This window comes from Mus caroli, unplaced genomic scaffold (assembly GCF_978045245.1).
Source record: "Mus caroli unplaced genomic scaffold, Mus_caroli_1 scaffold_12, whole genome shotgun sequence".
Taxonomy (NCBI): domain Eukaryota; kingdom Metazoa; phylum Chordata; class Mammalia; order Rodentia; family Muridae; genus Mus; species Mus caroli.
In genome coordinates, this window is record NW_028227267.1 from 12,011,562 (window position 1) to 12,029,545 (window position 17,984).

At 42.2% G+C, this 17,984-nt stretch overlaps 1 pseudogene; it reads right to left on the reverse strand.

Annotated features, from left to right (window-relative positions):
- Positions 1–8,933: 8,933 nt before the first annotated feature.
- On the reverse strand, positions 8,934–15,721 carry LOC147001635 (uncharacterized; annotated as a pseudogene).
- Between the last annotated feature and the right edge of the window lie 2,263 nt (positions 15,722–17,984).

The following is a 17,984-nucleotide window of genomic DNA, read 5'->3' on the forward strand; positions in this document are numbered from 1 at the left end:
TCTTTCCCCTTGCTCTGTTACTCCTTTATTTAAGCTCATAGAAGTAAGAAAGAGAAGGAAGGAAGGAGGGAGGGAGGGAGGGAGGGAAGCGGAGTGGGGAGGGAAAGAAAGAGGGAGAGAGGGGTGGAGGGATCAATGGAGGGAGAGATGGAGGTAAATGGAAGGAGGGAAGGGAAAGGGGAAACCCAAATACACTGTCACAACAAAAGAATTATTCAGGGGCTCATGGTATCAACACTGTTCTCACAATAACATTTTCATTGTGAAACCGTCTAAACATGCTTTCAAACATTGTTATACAAGTGTATCATCATTTCCCTCTGATCTTTAAAGCCACCAAGAACTGCCAGATTTCCCTTACATTCTAACATACTGTTCAACCCAAAACATATCAACTCGGTGGAAGTGAAAACAAAAAACAACATCGCCCAAGTTCTGCAAGAGACCCAGTTTAAAGAAAGGGTAATTCAAAATCCCTGATACTTATTCAATCTTCAGAAATCATTTGAAAGGGTTGGAAGGATCAGGGGTTCAAGGCCTTTGAGAGACATTCCCTCAAAAATGCCAAAGGAATAAAAACTACTTGCACCTTTGTGCCTATGTCACCCAGAACTGAAAGTGTCTCACTTAGATCCCCTGAGTGGCAGCTGTCACTCAGTTGATATCTGAATTCTCTATGGGCCTTACAGGAGAGGGTGTCATCATGGTACCCTCTGGGTTTGTTATGATGTATGTGAAGAGAATATCTACTTCATCCCTCACCAGTACTGTGAAAATGTCCCGGAGAACACATGGTGTGCCCTATCTGAACAGGTTGCCTGTACCACATAGTCTTCTTAGATTGCATTCGCCTGTCCATACTTTACCAAAACAAAGCCTGACACAGAGTGTGTAGAACATAAGTAAAAGAACAGTACACAGAATTAAACCGGAGAGAGAAACAGAGAAAGTGGGCAGAATGACACAGGCACACATTTACAAAGCACCTGCCTTGCTCTTGGAACAGACACGAGTCAGATATGATTGGCCAGAGCAGTGGTTCTCAACCTTTATAATTGCGACCCTTTAATTCAGTTCCTCATGACCTGAACCATAAAATTATTTCCACGGCTACATCTTAACTGTAATTTTGCTACCGTTATGAGTCTTTTTTTTTTTTTAGTTTTTAGAACTTTATTTCAATGTAACTATATGCATAAGAAATACACTCATATTGGTTAATAGAATGCAATTATGTTTAACTTATCCTACACAATCTTGACCAGAAACCTGGTACATGGTTTACAATTAAAAAAAAAAAAAAAACAAAAAACAAACTGCAATCTGTTTCATCTCTACCTATTACAAATGTATAAAAATATCCTCCATCAAATCCTGCAGACGGCAGCAGAACCTTGAGAAATATACCTTTGGTTTGCCTCAGAAAAGTAACACATATTGCACTGTAAAGGTTTATAAAATTGGCGTAAAACATTGTTGTAACGTCACAATACCAGTTTTAAAGAGTTCAGTATCTACCGGGAGGGAGAACTGCAGATGCTATCACACTTAGCCAGCAGTACACAGACTGTAAATCGACACAATTTGATCATTCTGAACTAAGACTGTCGGTTCACCTCAGGTGCCCAGTCATCAGGAACCCTTGATTTTCTGTAAAGAAAGCTGAGTTTCTTCAGCATTTCCGTTTACAAGTAACAGCATGCTAACAGGCAAGTCGGCACTTCCACTGTCCACATTCAGAGTGAAACAAGTGAGGTGAGAGCTCGGGTTTTACTTTGCATTGTTTTACATCTGAAGTGGCCCATCTCAGGATTTATCTAAAAAAGCACAATGACCCTTCTTGGAAGACTAGAGAAAGACAACCTGACATTGTAAAAAGTCTCTCATCAAAGCAATGTAGCCTTTTATGGTTTACGCCTCAATTTAAAAAAAAAAAAAGTAGCCCCAAAATAAAAAGCAGCTCTGAAAAAAAAAATATAAATTAAGATATCTTGAGAAGACAAGATGAATACAGGTTCAGAATTAATAAAGATACATTTCTCTCAGGCTACCTAGGATTAGGCTGTAAAGAATGCTACCATTTCAAGTTTACCACTAGTTACTAGATATCAATTTACAAGTAAAATGTTCATTTTTGTGTTCCTTTATCAAGAGAAAAATTTACCTTCAGACTATGAGGGTAGTGATGGGGAAAGGGAGACTAGAAAACAAGATTCAAACAATCCCATGCAAGTATCCCAGTTTTCAAATGAAGAACCCCCATTGTCCTGGGAGCCTCAATCACTAAGATACTTTCCACTGAGATGATTTTTAAGCACAAACACATGGCTCCGGGGGTCAGGCCTAATATAGGCCTGAGGACCCAGTCCTTGTTTTCTGGAAGAAAGCCCTCAAAAGTACCACTCAATTTCATGTAACAATGTTTTTAAAGACTAATTTAATGAGGTTTTAATTTCCGTTGTGTTTTTGTTTTTTTCCTCTAATCTTACAGACTAGATTAAAACTTACTCAATCCCAGAAGGCACTGAGTAAGAATGAATCCACAAAGACCTCTCTCTCCTAGAACCACCCACCTCCCAGCTCCAACCTGGGTTTGCGGAAGCATCTTTTCCAACATCTTGAAAAGGTAATGTAGGCAAAATTTGCTCATGAACATTAAAACTAGTTGTTAGAAAGACTTAACTAGCTTTATAATTTAAATTTAAAACATAAATATTCTGCAGTCTGATGTGCACTACAATGATTGTCGGAGCCTAGAATTCAACATTTACAAAGTCTCATGCACACACACACACACACACACACACACGAAGCACACCCCATTATCTCACAACCGTGTCTTGAGAGAATCTGCTTTTTAAATCGTTGGCCTCCCAGTCAATTCCAAGTTCAACCGACTTTAACTAAGACTTCACTCAGAATTTCACCAAGCTTTTCACCCACACATTAATGCTTAGATCTGTCATGAACTGTCAAAATCTGAAGCCTGCTCAGAGATCGCCAGGTAAAATAAATGAAATACACAGAGGTTATTCCATCAAACGTCACCACTCCCTACTGGGCTCATACTTAATTTACTACTCCAGTGAGCACAGTCCATGCTGGGCGCTTTCATGCTCTGGAGAGCGGAGAGAACAGACTCTGGAGTACGTACATGCACAGCTTCTCAGTGTCTCCAGAGGACCTCCAGGGCGGCGACAACTCACTTAAGGCCTCTCCTGTACAGAGGCTGTCTCACAGGGACAGCGAGGCCACCCACTAGTCTGTGGAGATCCCTGTGAAAATATGATGCTTAAACTCCAAACTGTACTTGGTTCTAACCTCAGCCTTTTCAGCACTCACTGGAAGCAGCAGCAGCCTCTTGCTGGTATGGCACTTTCAACTAGCCTAGTCACGCAACCACAGTGGCTCTCTCACAACTGACAGTCTACAGTCTGAAGGGTAATTATGTCTCGCTCCAGGTTTGCTGCTTCCAAATACCACGTGGAGGTCTCTACTCAGTGGAGTAGCCATCCCACCATCAACCATCTACTGAAGACAACTCCTCAAAGGATGCTCACTCTGTAATGAGCTACAAACAGCAAAAGAACACTGGTGGCTCATTTTTGAGACAAATATTGTTCCATATGCATCTAGTGGCTTATGGGGGGGGGGAATCAGACTGGAAAGCTGTGGAATTACACATATCCTCACCATTCAAAATAACTTATATGAAACTAATTCTGGCATAGATAAGTGGTGAAATTTAAAATAAAAAATAAAACAAAACCAAACCCAAAACAATGAATTGAACCTGCATGTTCCATTGCTTATAAACTTTCACACACTATTCTGCAAAAAAGACAATTGCAGCAAAGAAAAGGAAAATGGCCCTTTGCAAACAAGCCTAAAAGCATCCCTCCAAAAAGGAAAAACAAAAACAAAAACATGCATATATATGTATAGAGTGTTACTATTTAACACAATGCTGTTTCAGGGGGAAGGGAGATTAACTGCATAGGTTAAAGAAACAAAAACAAGAACCATGTGCAACATCTTAAGCCAGAAAAGCACCAAAATAAAAAATACCCAAAAAACAAGAATCACGTTTTATAAAGATTAACATATAAACACAAAATATTGATAGCAAGTTAGGAAGCAATTACCTGGACAGATACAATGTCCAATGTTGAGAATTTCTCTCCAATTAAAATCTTTTTCATCTCTAAAGAAACTGTAAAGTGCTATCTTAATTTATATAAAGCAGGCAAATTCTTCAAGTAATTTACTAAGCCAATTTGTATCGATCTAAACAAGGAACTAAAAATTAGGAACTATCGTGAAAAGAGAAAACCCAACAGGTTGTAGGCAGGCAAGGCAAGTGGTGTGTTCCACCATCCTACCCTTCTCCTTGCACCTGCCTGCACGAGCTAGCTACGTATCTGTCCTCTTACATTAACTCCCTAGGATATGCTAAGATTTATGCAACAAGCACTAAACAGATGTACAGTCCTAAGAAAAAGAATGTTACTGAAAACTCAGCGCTGGAGACTAATTAAAGCAAGCTTTCGTTTGTCTACAGTCAAATTAACATTGCATGCTCACAAAGTCTGCACAGTGCTTCTGCCGAGGCTCTGCTACTCCTGCTCCTCCTGCTCCTCCTGCTCCTCCTGCTCTTCAGCTGCTTCGCGTCGGCAATCTCTACAGTTAGACGTCCAGATTTAGCCAGAAGTCTAAAAAGGGTCGGGGGAAAGGTTGAGAGCAGCTTTTTCATATTATATACACAGGCCTTCAAAGGCGACAGCGTTTCCGATTGGCCGCTTGCGGTTGTCGCGTCTCGGCTTCTCTCTGGTGGAGGGAAGACCCGCGGCCCAAGGATCGATCATTCCTCTCGCCATGATTCGGGGCCCCGCTCACCTTCGTCCAGGTCCATCCAGGCCTCGGTTCATCCAGGTCTGCGTGCTCGGCCACGGGCGGGCCTCCCGTCCCGTGCCGGCGATGGCAGAGTGTTCTTGCTCAGACCCGCCGCCTCAGGCCGCAGAAGCCCCGAAGGCCCAGCCTTGGCCTTCAGGTGGCCGCCATTCTTCCCACCACGCCACGCTCGCCGCCACTTTCGAGGCGTCCTCGAAGGCCTGGCTGGGGCTCCTCGTGGGCCCGGCCCTGGAGAGCAGGGCGCCGGTGGAGTCCGGGAGGCCGCCGCCATGCAGGCGCATCGTTGGCAGGGCAAGAGTCGCTGCGGAATGGCCGCGTGGCTTGGCCGGTGGCTGCCTCGAGGGCGAGGGCTCCTGGCGTCCGCAGGGTAAGGACCGAGGCTGCTCCCGGGCCCCTCCGGCTCACCCGGCGCAGGCCGAGGCCATGAGGGGCCCGGGGCGAAGAAGGCCGCACTCCTGAGCTCGCTGTGCTCTCTGCCTGAACTGACTTGGCAGTTCCCGTTATGAGTCTTAATGTAAATGTCTGATATGCAAGGTATCCTGTACAGGGGTTGTAACCCACAGGTTGAGAAAGAACCACTGACAACGTGGTTGACAAAGCTGAGGTGTTGAGTGCATTCTAAACACGTGATATGCGAAACATTAAAATTATGAAGCAGCAGAAACTCCAAGCTTACAGAAGCTTTATAAGATCCTCCTGTTTAAAAAAGATTTTAAAAACGGTGATGTGTGGTACAGAAAACATTTTCAAATGACTGTGATGGCCGTGCGGCTAAAACCAGCATTCTAGAAGCTGAAATAAAAATGGTCACTATTTCTAAGCTCCCCTGGGCTAAACACCACCTCTCTGTCTCTCTCTTGCTGTCTCGCTGTCTCTGTCTCTGCCTGTCTCTGTCTCTCTGTCTCTCTGTTTCTCTCTCTCTCTCTATCTATCTATCTCTCTATCTCTCTCTCTCTCTCTCACACACACACACACATACACACACACAGACACACAAATGCACTTACTTCACACTCTGGGGCTTTTGGTTTTAGGAATGTGGATGTTGTTTGGGTTATTTGGGTTATTTCTATAAGGAGATGGGGTCTGTTATGTTCTTCCCATCTAATCCCTAGCCTCAAATCATCCTCCTGCCTCAGTTTCCTGAGTAGCTAAATCTACAGCACACACCACCACGTTTGGGCATTTCAGACAGACGAGAGTACTTTTCAACCTAGTGCTTTCTTGGCAAATATTTATTTTTATTTTTGTTTTGCTTTGCTTTCTGAGATAGGGTTGAGCTTCATAGTCCTGACTGTGGATCAGTCAGACCTTGACATTGCTGGTGAACATTGTTTTTCCCAATATGTAGTTTGCCAAATTATCCTATTGGCTATGCCCTTTGTCTTATAGAAGCTTTTCAGTTTCTTGTGGCCCATTTATAAATTTTTAATGTTAGAACCTGAGCTATTGGAATTCTGTTTATGACATTTATCCCCATTCCCACGAGATTGAGGCTCTTCCCTGCTTTCTCTTCAGTTAGATTCAGTGAATCTGGTTTTATGTTGAGTTCTTTAATCCACCTGGCCTTGAGTATTGTGCCAGGTGACAAATATGCATCTACTTTCATTTTTCTACATACTTACTGCCAGTTAGACGAGCATCATTTATTGAAGATGTTTCTTTTTGGATTGTATATTTTTGAGTTTGTAGGAGATCAAATGTCCAAAAGTCTAGTTTAATTTCTGAGTCTTCAATTCATTTTTTTTCTATTTTAAAACACTATAATCTTACATTTCAAATGTTAGCCATTTTTCCGGTTTTCTGCCTAGAACCCCCTTAACTCATGCCCCTTCTAACTGCTTCTATGAGGGTGCTCCTCCACACAACCACACAGAACTCTCTTGCTACCCTGGCATTCCCCTACACTGGGGCATTGAGCCTTTAAAGGACCAAGGGCCTTTCCTCCTATTGATGTCCAACAAGGCTGTCATCTGGCACACATGTGCCTAGAGTCATGGGTCACTACATGTGTGATTGGAAGTTTAGTCCCTGGGAGTTCTAGGATATATGGGTGGTTGATATTATTGTTCTTCCTATGGTTGCAAACCCCTATAGCTCATTCAGTCCTTTCTCCAACTCTTCCACTGGGGACTCTATGCTCATTCCAAAGAGGGGTTGTAAAAATGTGCCTTGGTATTTGTCACTCTCAGGTGGAGCCTCTGAGGAGACAGCTATAGCAGGCTCCTGTCAGAAAGCACTTATTGGCATCTTCCATAGTGTGTGGGTTTGGTATCTGAATGTGGGATGGATCACCAGGTGGGGAAGGCTCAGGATGGCCTTTCACTTGCTTAGTTAGTCACCGCAAGATATTTTCTATTGTTTGTGACTCTTGAGAATGGTGTCATTGCCCCAATTTCTTTTTCAGCCTGTTTATCATGTTTGAATAAAGGAAAGATACTGATTTCATCGAGTTAGTTTTATATCCAGCCAATTTGCTGAAGTTGTATATCAGGTTTAGAAATTCTCTGGTGGTCAGAGCTTCTAAACCACTGATTGGGTGCTGACCCTGGGATTGAATTATGGGAAGATACTACTAAGGATGCCAACAAGAGATTGCTGACAGGAGCCTGATATAGCTGTCTACTGAGAGGCTCTACCAGTGCCTGACCAACACAGCAGGAGATGCTCACAGCCATCCATTGGTCAGTGCACAGGGTCCCCAGTGAAAGAGCTAGAGAAAGGACCTATGGAGTTGAAGGGTTTGCAGCCCCATAGGAGGAAAAACAATATGAACTAACCAGTAGCTCCAGAGATCCCTGGGACTAATCTACCAACCAAAGAAAACTCATGGTAGAACTCATGGCTCTAGCTAAATATGTAGTAGAGGAAGGCCTGGTCGGTCATCACTGGGAGGATATCTTGGTCCTGGGAAGGTTCTATGCCCCAGTAGAGGGGTATGCCAAAACCAGGAAGAGGGAGTGCGTGGGTTGGGGATCAGGGGTTGGGGGTGGAAAAAAGGGGATCTTCAGAGGGGAAACTAGGAAAGGGTTTAACATTTGAAATGTAAGTAAAGAAAATATCAAAGAAAAAGGCATTTGTTAGGACTTCATGAGCTGATACCTAATTACAATCTTCATCATTTTTGAATGATGTCTTTGGGCAGATACTGGTGAATCATAAAGTAATAAAATGAACGTTGAAGGACCCCCACAGAAACCTGTCCCCCCAAAATTTTGGAATTTATTATCTCTACTTGCATTTACCAGTGACTGTATATTTGAAGGAAAGCAGAAGCATACACTGTTGTGTTTTCTGACAGCTTTTTATTCCTTTAGACTCTGCTTTGACTTAATGAGAGCTATTACAGAAATACTGATGTATTTGCCATTAATGTGTTCAACACCGTCATCCACATTATTTTCACAGTAGCTAAATATTTCACAACAAGGATGCAGCATGGGTAAGTTTTCCAACTTTAAGTTCCTATCCAGAGAGTTTGACACACTCTCCACACTGAATGTATGATGGACTTTGTAGTTCAGTCTGTCTGGGAAGAAACTATGGGGCCCAAGTCCCATGAAGAATGCAGAGATCCATCTGAGATTAATATCTGTGAGATTTCATGATTACCCCTGAATAATAAGGTTCTTAAGAGTGAAGAGTTGGAGATCACTGTATTAGTCATAAGAATAAATGCAATGAACTCAATTGTAACTCAAAGCTGACAGTCAATATGTACTATGTATAGCCTTATCAAAATATCAAATTAATTACAAGAACAAATAAACAACCAATATATAACAAAACTTTGAATGAAAACATGAAAAACCAAATAACTAAACTAATCAAAACTCAAACCAAAATCAAACCACAAAAATTGTGTAACACAAAATTTTTGTCTGCACATTTTGTAGCACAGACTTACAGCCTGTGGCTGTTTGGCAACTGAATAGAAAACCAGTTCCTGGAGGTAGCAATCTTTGCAGGAGAAATTTAAGCAACACTCTCCTTTTAGAGTGTGGGTTTGAAGGATATGGCCTCCCAAGTCAAAACAGAACAGATGTTGTAGAATTGGGTCCCAGTTTATACAATTTTGTTGACTGATCTCCATGTAATTATTCATGATAACCCATCAGGAAAAGATAAATTTGCACTCAGAGTCTTCATGGATGCCCAGTAGCAGTTGATGTGTCTCAGCACTTCTCTAAGTCCCTTTAAATGTGCACTCTTCCTGGGCCAGAGGCTAGATGAAATTAAGGCCTGTTCATACGAAAGAAACCAAAATAAAGGAAGAGCATACAGCCCATTACAGCCATGGTTATTAGGGATGAGAGGCAATAGTGGTGTATTTTTGGTGCACTCTCAGTGCTCCTCCTCCAGCACTTCTCTTTGAGGGAGATCGTGGTCTGTGCCATGTTCCGGTGTCTGTTGGAGTATTTCACACTTAGGGAAGGAAGAAACAAAGGCCTGGTAAGCATTTGTCAATTCAGATGTCCCTCCCAGAACAGCTCTATTTAGCTGGACAAAGCAACATGACCTATCAGCTGAGATCATTCCGTGCATCCCAATTGTCATAGAGCACCTGAGCTTGAAATTATTTCTCACCATTTAAAAACTGCTAGAAACTGAACTGTCAACTACACATTATACTGGAGTTTTAAAAAACACCACATTTCCCCGGTTGTGCATATTTATTATATTGAGTAATAACATTGTAGCAATGTCTGAATGTGAGTTCAAGAGGGATGTGTGCAACCTAGAAAACCATGTGGATCCTTATGGGGTGGGAGCATGCCCTGAACTGAAGTGAAGGCTATGATTTTTTCTCCAGTGCAGGAACCTCACAGGGTTCCTCTTGTCAATCCCTCTATCTGCAAATAACCATAGAAACCATACAACACAAAACCCATGGGTACTTCATAGACCCTAGAACCTGCAAAAGTTTGCTAAATAAATATATTCACAAGGCTAGGTATTGAACCTTAAAAGTGATGGTCATGAAGAAACAGAACAACACCCCTGTACATCTATGACTATTGAAGGGCACACTCTCAAACACACATAATATTTCTGTTTTGCAATACAAGCATATTGTATTACTGTGACCTATTTAGTTTCCCAGTTAATACTAATATAAAAATCTCCCAAGATATTTTGGAGGCATAAAAGAAATAAATCTTGAATGGGAAAGGTACTTACTGGGCATAGCATATAGGCAGCTCAGTCAGTGATATGCTTTCCACTCCTAAACCGGTCTGGGATTCACGGTACTTGTCCTATTATCAAATCTGACTCAGTAAGTTCCTAAGGCTGTGTAGAATAGGTTTGTTTCCCAGCCTAGGGTCACATGTTGGTGGTGGACCAGCCTCCTGTTCTTGTTCACTGTTTCAGACTTGTCCCAAAAAAAGAGTTTCTTCGAATAGGATCTCCCTTTTCCATCACCTGACTGACTTGGTGTCCAATGGTATGAGCCCAGAGTAACATGAACTATCTATAACTAGGATCCAAACGAACCATTTTCTCCCCAGAATTTGATTGTGTCAGGGCTATTTTGAGTAAGATAAGGCTGACTAGTTGAAGGACACATGCTTGCATGGATTATCTCACACTGAGTTCATGGAAGGGCTACACCACACAGTATCGTTCTGTTCTTCAGCAAATGGACATCAGGATATCTTCTCCTTCAGGGCTGCTCTGAGGACCACTACAACCCTGAGCAGCCTAGACTCTGTGGATATCTCCTCCTTGTTCTGGAAGCACTTGGTCAAAGAGGACTTCTTTCCCACTTTCTGAACATGGCTTCCAACAAACATACTCAATTTTATACGACCAGAACTGTCTGAAGGTCCTCATTTCTCCCAAACTCCACTGAGGCTGATTTTAACTCTGAGAAAATGATTTTGAAGAAAAGTCATGCTGAATGCTACACAGATAAGATAGCATGAGGACTTTAGATTATCTAGACCCTCAATGGGCTCCTGAAACAGGCCTGGTTTTGTTCCACAGCTATGGGAATTCTGCTGGATGCAAGTTCAGCTCCAAGCAACTCAATCTCTCAATGAGTAAAATCCAAGACAAACTACAAGGCAAAGCTTTACTGAGCAGAGGTAGCAGGAAATGTAATGGTGGCAAGAAATGAGGAAAACAACCTGGAATGCTTAGAAGACACATTGAGCCACCTGACCTTCAGGTGGTCCTTCACAATTCACCAAGAGCAGAAAAGGGACATAAACAGGTAGATTTTATACAGCAACCTCCTCCTTCCCTCCATACACCACATCCCTTTTATTTGCTCTAAAGATTTCAATGAGAATCAATAGTTTTGTCTCTAGTCAGTTAAAAATCTGACCCTAAAATAATTTTTGTGTTCTTTTTTATTTGGGAGTTAGGTGAGCATGCAGAATAATTGGACTGCTGTATTTGATATTTCATAGGTATAAACTAAAACCTCAGAGTGCATTTCTCATTAAATTTGGTCTCTAGAGACACACGCAGCTGCATTTATGCACAATCACACACGCACACACAAACACACACACACACATTTGTATATACAAGCACCCATATCACAAACACAAGATTACCTAGTATTACACAAACACACTACTTTAGTATAAACAAGCTCAGTCACAAGTGGTCCAAACACACACAGACAAACACATACACCAAACACAAGACACACAAACATACACACCACACAATACACACACAGAGACACACAAACACAAATCAATGAAAATGTTACTCTCGCCCAGCATATTTCCTGTTGCATGAGCACCTTCTAGGACCTCTGATGTGTATATGTATAAGGTTCTTAGAGTCAGGCAGTCCTTGCTGCCCTCATCTGTAATTAACTCCTCTTCAGAAAGTTTTTTATCCAGATACTTGCTGGTCCTACAAGGAAGTTACAAGCTCTGCACAGATAACCTGGACAACCCAGTACAAAATTCCCAAGAAAGAGATTCCTAAGAAAAGCCTCCAGCAAGCCCCATGTTGACTCTCTGTGTAGGTATTGCTTCACTATACCTACACAGGATCCTTGGTAGCATCAGAGGAAGACAGTGACTTTTGGTCACTACCCAGGAACTTTTGAACCTATTACAGTTCATGTGATCTTAAATCTTCCTCAATATCAGTCAGAAGAAAGCTGATTAAATGACATGCTGTGACATTTCTTAAATGCAGTGCTCTGCCAATTATGATGGGGAATCTATCCTGAAACAAAGACATGCCCACGATATAGTCAGCAAAACCATGTTATCGGAGGGATGAGCTGTAGGATTCTGTGCATGTTCATGGTGGAGCCAATAAGACAAACCGATATCTCCCAGGGAGATAACTCTATGCAGGGAAAGTAAAGAAATCTAAAAGTAATTTTTAAAATAGCTGTATTGTTTATCAGTTTGTTGAAATAAATAAGAGAGGGAATGCCTCCTGATAGTGGACAAGAGATGCCAAGACTACTGGACAGAACAAAACAGGAAATGTCACGTTTATTGAGAGTCCAAGGCTCAAAGAAGTAATATAGAGAATGAGTGGACAATCCAGATGTCATTGAAGGGCCTCCCAACACACCGAGAGAGACACAAGTCAGGAAAACCATGTATACACAAAAAGAAACATACAGACACACAGACACAGACACACACACAAGCACACACAGACTTATTCACATAAAATCATAATTGAGCAGAAAACAATGAGGTATCTATTGTGCCAAACTTGCAGTTTCCTGAACCAGGCTACCTCCACAGAGAGGCCTGTAGATGATCACATAAACAAACACTTGGAGGAGACATAGGTGAGTGCCTGGAGAAGTGTTGGACTGTTACATTGGATTGTCTATCTTTATGGTTATACATGAGGGCAATCGGCCTCTGATATATATTATCCTACCTGTTGCTCCTTGGCACTTGGGACACAGATGTTCTTGCTGACCTCCTCACAGAGCCTCTTTTCTTCCCCACAGGACACTTGTGGTCCAGCCTGCTCCACCAGCAGCTTTCTGTTCTCATTCAGTAATATCCTTACTTTTTCATTGAGTTTAGTGCACTCACGAAAGAGGTGTTGCTCCTTGATGCTGATCCACAAAGCAAAATTGGATGATTCCCAGCCAGATCCATTTGCTTACCCCTCCTCCATGTCCCATGATCCCTGCAAGGGCCCTGATCCCCAGACAGCCCCAGAAGAGTCCACACTATACATAGCAGCACCAAACAGAGGCAAGGGAAATCAAGATACCAGCCATATTCCACAGGACTCAACAAACTTCTGAAAACCCTGACACCAAGAGTGCTCCCTATACATCACAGAAGAGGAAATGTTCCTCATGGTTGATTATAGGTCTGTGGTACCAAAAAAACCTTCAGCAGGTAGAGGGCTTACCCCTCTGAGTTCCATTTTTGTCAGGAATCCTACATCTTTTAATCTGCGGTTAGAATCCTAGAGGTTTAGGGTTCCTGGATATTCCATTTTGGTGGAAAAGTTTTCTATGTAGAGGATCTTGAATTTGGAAGAATAAAATTTGGAGGGTCTTGGACACTCTTCACACTTAGGGCAACTGAGTCCAAGAGGTATAAATCCAAGACCCTAGCCTCAGGGCAGGGTTCCTGGATAAAATACACATAGCATAGATCCAGAGCCCTTGCTTTTGTTCAAAGTCCTAAAAGGACAGAAGCATTCCCTGCCTAGTTGTGGAGGTCTCAGTTGTGTAACAGACTCACCTGTAAGAATAGTTATCCTCTATCAGTTCCTGGGAGTAATCCATGGAACCCTTTATGGACTTGGTCATTTTCTCCATATCCACCATTGTCTTCTCATGTTGTGATTTAATGATGTTGAATTCAGTGTTCATCCTGTGTTAGGGCATGGCCCAAGAAGCAAATAATCTTCTGAATTAAGGATTCAATAATCATGTGCAAACAGGCTATGCAAGCCAAGTGCATGCCACATCCTGGCTCATTCAAACTGGGTCCACTTGATGCTAATTAAACTTACTATCCTGGGCAGAGGACAGCAGAGCCAGGGGACCAAATGGAGGTAGCTGACCTTCAAGAGCTTCCAGGGGAAGCATGAAGGAATTGACTACTTCTATGACAATTTTCCACTACAATGTGCCACAGGCATGGGTCCAGTAGATATCTGTACTGACTTTCCTCTTATTTTTAAGGCAGGGATATTCATTCCTATGTTTGGTTCCTGTTGTTATGGGAATTCCCAGAGCACACCACTAGTATTTACAGGACAAAGGCTTTATCACACCTCCTCCCCCAGGGGATTCTTGTGTGACAGCAAGGAAACACCAGGAGCAAACTTCCCTGGTGATCACTTTGGGCCTCTATGGACTCAACACTATCAGGACCTGCAAACTGTGCATCACACAAGTCCTCAGACCCCATCAAAGGTCCCAGAGCCCCAGTCCTGAACAAAACACACACAACTACATTCACACACACAGACACAATTAGAATGCCAAATAAATCCAGGGAGGTGCCATCTCTCAGAATATAATGAACAATATCAGAGTAAAGCCATGATAGCCTGCAGGCATTGCATTCACACACTGAGAGGCAGCAAGTGTGAGCAGGTCCTTTCAGTTCTTTTCAACAAGAATCAGATTGCAAGCACCCCAAGGTCAAGTACAAAAGAAGATGATAATAAACACACAGCACCTTGTTTATCCAACAATGAAACACCTGTCAGGGTTACTTAATTGAATGATGGGAGATGACACACTCCATTCATGGAAGGAAATTGGGTTAACAGATGGCACAATACAGTCAACAGGGTACTGGGCATAATTACTACCTGTAGTTCAAATCTTCACACTTGTAAAGTTCCAGGACTCCACACATTTCCTCCATGTCATTGCTGATCTTCCTCATATACAATTTCAGTTCTTCTACTTCATTTATATTTGATGTCTGATTAGTGATGTTGGAATTTTCAGATGAAGCAGACCCTGGAGAATGAAAAACAGAAATGAATTTGCATACTTGATGGCCCAGGGGCAGGGGAGACCATTCTGAGTCCCAAGAAGAAGATTGAGGGAGAGAAAAGGTAAAGACAGGGTGAATCCCTAAAAGAGCAGAAAAGCTCTCTTCCAGCTGGTTTGCCAAGCTATGTTCTTTTTCCTAACCATCAGTATCAGACATATGCCACACTCCCTATTACCGGCCCCCTTGCCCTGAAATCTATAAGATGCCTCAGAAATAAAGATACAGGGAACATTGTCAGGTCATATCAGATGTGATGCAGGGAAATCCTGAATTCATCGTGCTTAGCACATTTAAACCATAATTAATCGTGTGTCTTCAAATCCAAAGTGTCTGAGACCTCACCACATGACATGACCAGGGGAGCATCCTTCTCTGTTCATTTCTTCAGAGACTCATGTAACCTACAGTAATCTGGAAGATGAAGTTCTTCAACTCCCTTCTATGAAAGGAATAACACACTGTTATTCTCATAGTGCCCACTCCTGGCATTCTTTGTCACTCACAATGAAATTAAATAGCTCCCAGAAAAGTAGCTGCAGGTTTGTCAATTCCTGGCTCTGTCAAACGAATCATCAGAAATTCTTGACTCTTTGTCTGGCATTGACAAAGTCCAAGGCTTCAGCTTGTAAGACCTACTCCTGGAAGGCCCAGCTCAAGCCTAAATCTACCAGGAAGTTCCCCAACTCTGCCTAGGACTCACTGTGCCTTCTCCAGAATGATTTCCTTCTTCCTTTTTTAAGAGAGAAGATTTCCTCTTCCTTCTGTGTTGGTCTGGTCTCTCCTTCATCTCCATTCTCTTTCTGACATAGCCTGAACAGCCAGGAAAACATCCCTGTTGCTGAACCCAGAGCAAACGAAGGGATGACTCACAGGCAGTTCCTGTACCACAACACAGAGATGACATCACAGAAGATTCTAGTTCTCTCCTAGATACAAGAGATTGTCCAAGGAAGGCATTACTGATGATGTCACTAGGAACTGCCATGACCTACCTGCTAACTCGTTCTCCCCAACCTGGTCCTTTTCTGCGGTGCCTTTCCTGGAGCCCCTCATGGACCCATGGGATACCCTTTAGCAACATCTCCTTCCAAAACTAGAGAATTCGAAGTGCTTCATTAGAAGTCCTGTGCTTTTGATGGGGAATGTTGGTTAGGACTCTGACATGCTGAAGAGATTTTTGTTATTACCCAAACCTCTAGGGACTGTGGATGTCGTAGATTTCTCACAAAAATATACCACCTGAGTCAATTCCTGTGACATGCACTCCAATTTCCCTAGGTTTTCCTGTCTCACAGAGGCAAATGTCATTCTCCTATATATTTAATTGTATAAAACCTGGATAATATTTTCAAACTGTGCATTCCTTGATAGTGGGCATTCTTTCCATATATATCCATGTATTTCACAAAATCTCTGGTTTACAATCCTATCTTTTACAAGGAAAACTCTCTTTTCTTTGAAACATAGGGGATCATCTACAGGGCAGGAATAAATAGTAAATTTGCTGTCCCATCTTCAAAACATTATCTTGCACATGCTCCTGTTCTCAAATACAACCAGACAATTTTAGTGGGCATTAGAGAGCAAAGGTCATCCTGGACTGTACATTACTACATTGTAGCCTCATAGCCATTACTTCTCCTGAATTGTGAAGTTGAGCAATGGGGAGGTTGCAGGTTGTACCATGATACTGTACTCACAGCAAATATCAGACTCAGGAGGTAGGGCAGGGAGTGCAATGGACTGAGTTGAGATGAAACCTCAATTTTAATGTGTCTATAAGTTCAGGATGCTGTCCCTTTGGCATTTTCATCTCTGGCTTCTGTGTTCTGATGCTGGGTTTGCTGAATCTGTGTTGTAATGCCCCATAACCTCAGAGATATTAGAGTGAAAAATCATGTATGTCTTCTTTGGGAAACCATCTGAATTTCACTGCCATCTTGAGCCAAACAATATCAATATGCAGAGTTCAGAAATCAAGGGGAGATAGGTGATGCCTTCAAAATACAGGTCTTTTTCTTTCAATTAGTGCTCATATATTTTCCAATGTGATTTTTCCTTTTCTCTTTCACTAAGGGTGGCTTGTGTGTTTGCTGGCCTAAAGGGTCCTGGATCCACCAACAAGGCGCTTACCCTATACAGACTCAGTTTTACCAAGAAAAGGATTGTTGCAGAATCATGCCCTGGCAGCCAGAAGGTCAGCTACACTGTCTTAGGTCCAGCTGACCTGGTAGAGGACTGAAGACCTGAGCTCTCTGGGAAAAGAAGCAGCATGCAGCGTCACACAGCTCTCTCTGATGCAACTGCTAGAACTGGAATAATGATGTTTGTTTGTTTGTTTGTTTGTTTGTTTATTATAAATACATACAAAAGTTAGCCAGAGTTGGGACATGCCTTTAATACCAGCACTCAGAAGGTTTTTAAAAAATTGATGTTGTTAGTATTCCTGTTGTCTCTGTTGGTTTTGTATTGAACTCTCCCAGCTATTTGCAATGGACCTAGAAAATTAAGTCCATGCTCTTTACAGTTCTATTATTTATGGTAATCAGTGATTTTATTCTTAGCAAACACTCCTCATATGATCTCATTACTCACTTTCAAATTAGGAAGACAGTTATACAGACATTATTTAACTTGTATGGTCTCACTTAACCAATTCATCATGACTGTAGAGTGGCATCCCAACCTTTGGGATACCCAAGCTTCTATTTTTGAGATGACAGGCCTCTGTGGAAGACCCCATTAGCTAGCAGAGGACCTGGAATAATTGCAGCCTGAAGGTCAAGACTGCCCCTCCAGTGTCTCTGAAGCCTGAGGCAGATTTCAGCCAACAATGCAGGTACACTTGGCCACAGCTGGTTCAGGACTGTATTTTAGATGAGCCCTGAGACCTGGATGATCACAGGTCTCCAGAGATCTGGTAAACGTGAGCACAAACACTTAGACTCGAGGAGAATAATGTATCTTTGGGATAGAAGTCTTTCTTTTTTATTTATCTTTGCTTTGTACGTAGTTTATGTTAAAATCAACTTATTCTATACTCCAGACCTTACCTAATCAGTCTGACAGAAATTTTGCACCCTCTGACAAACA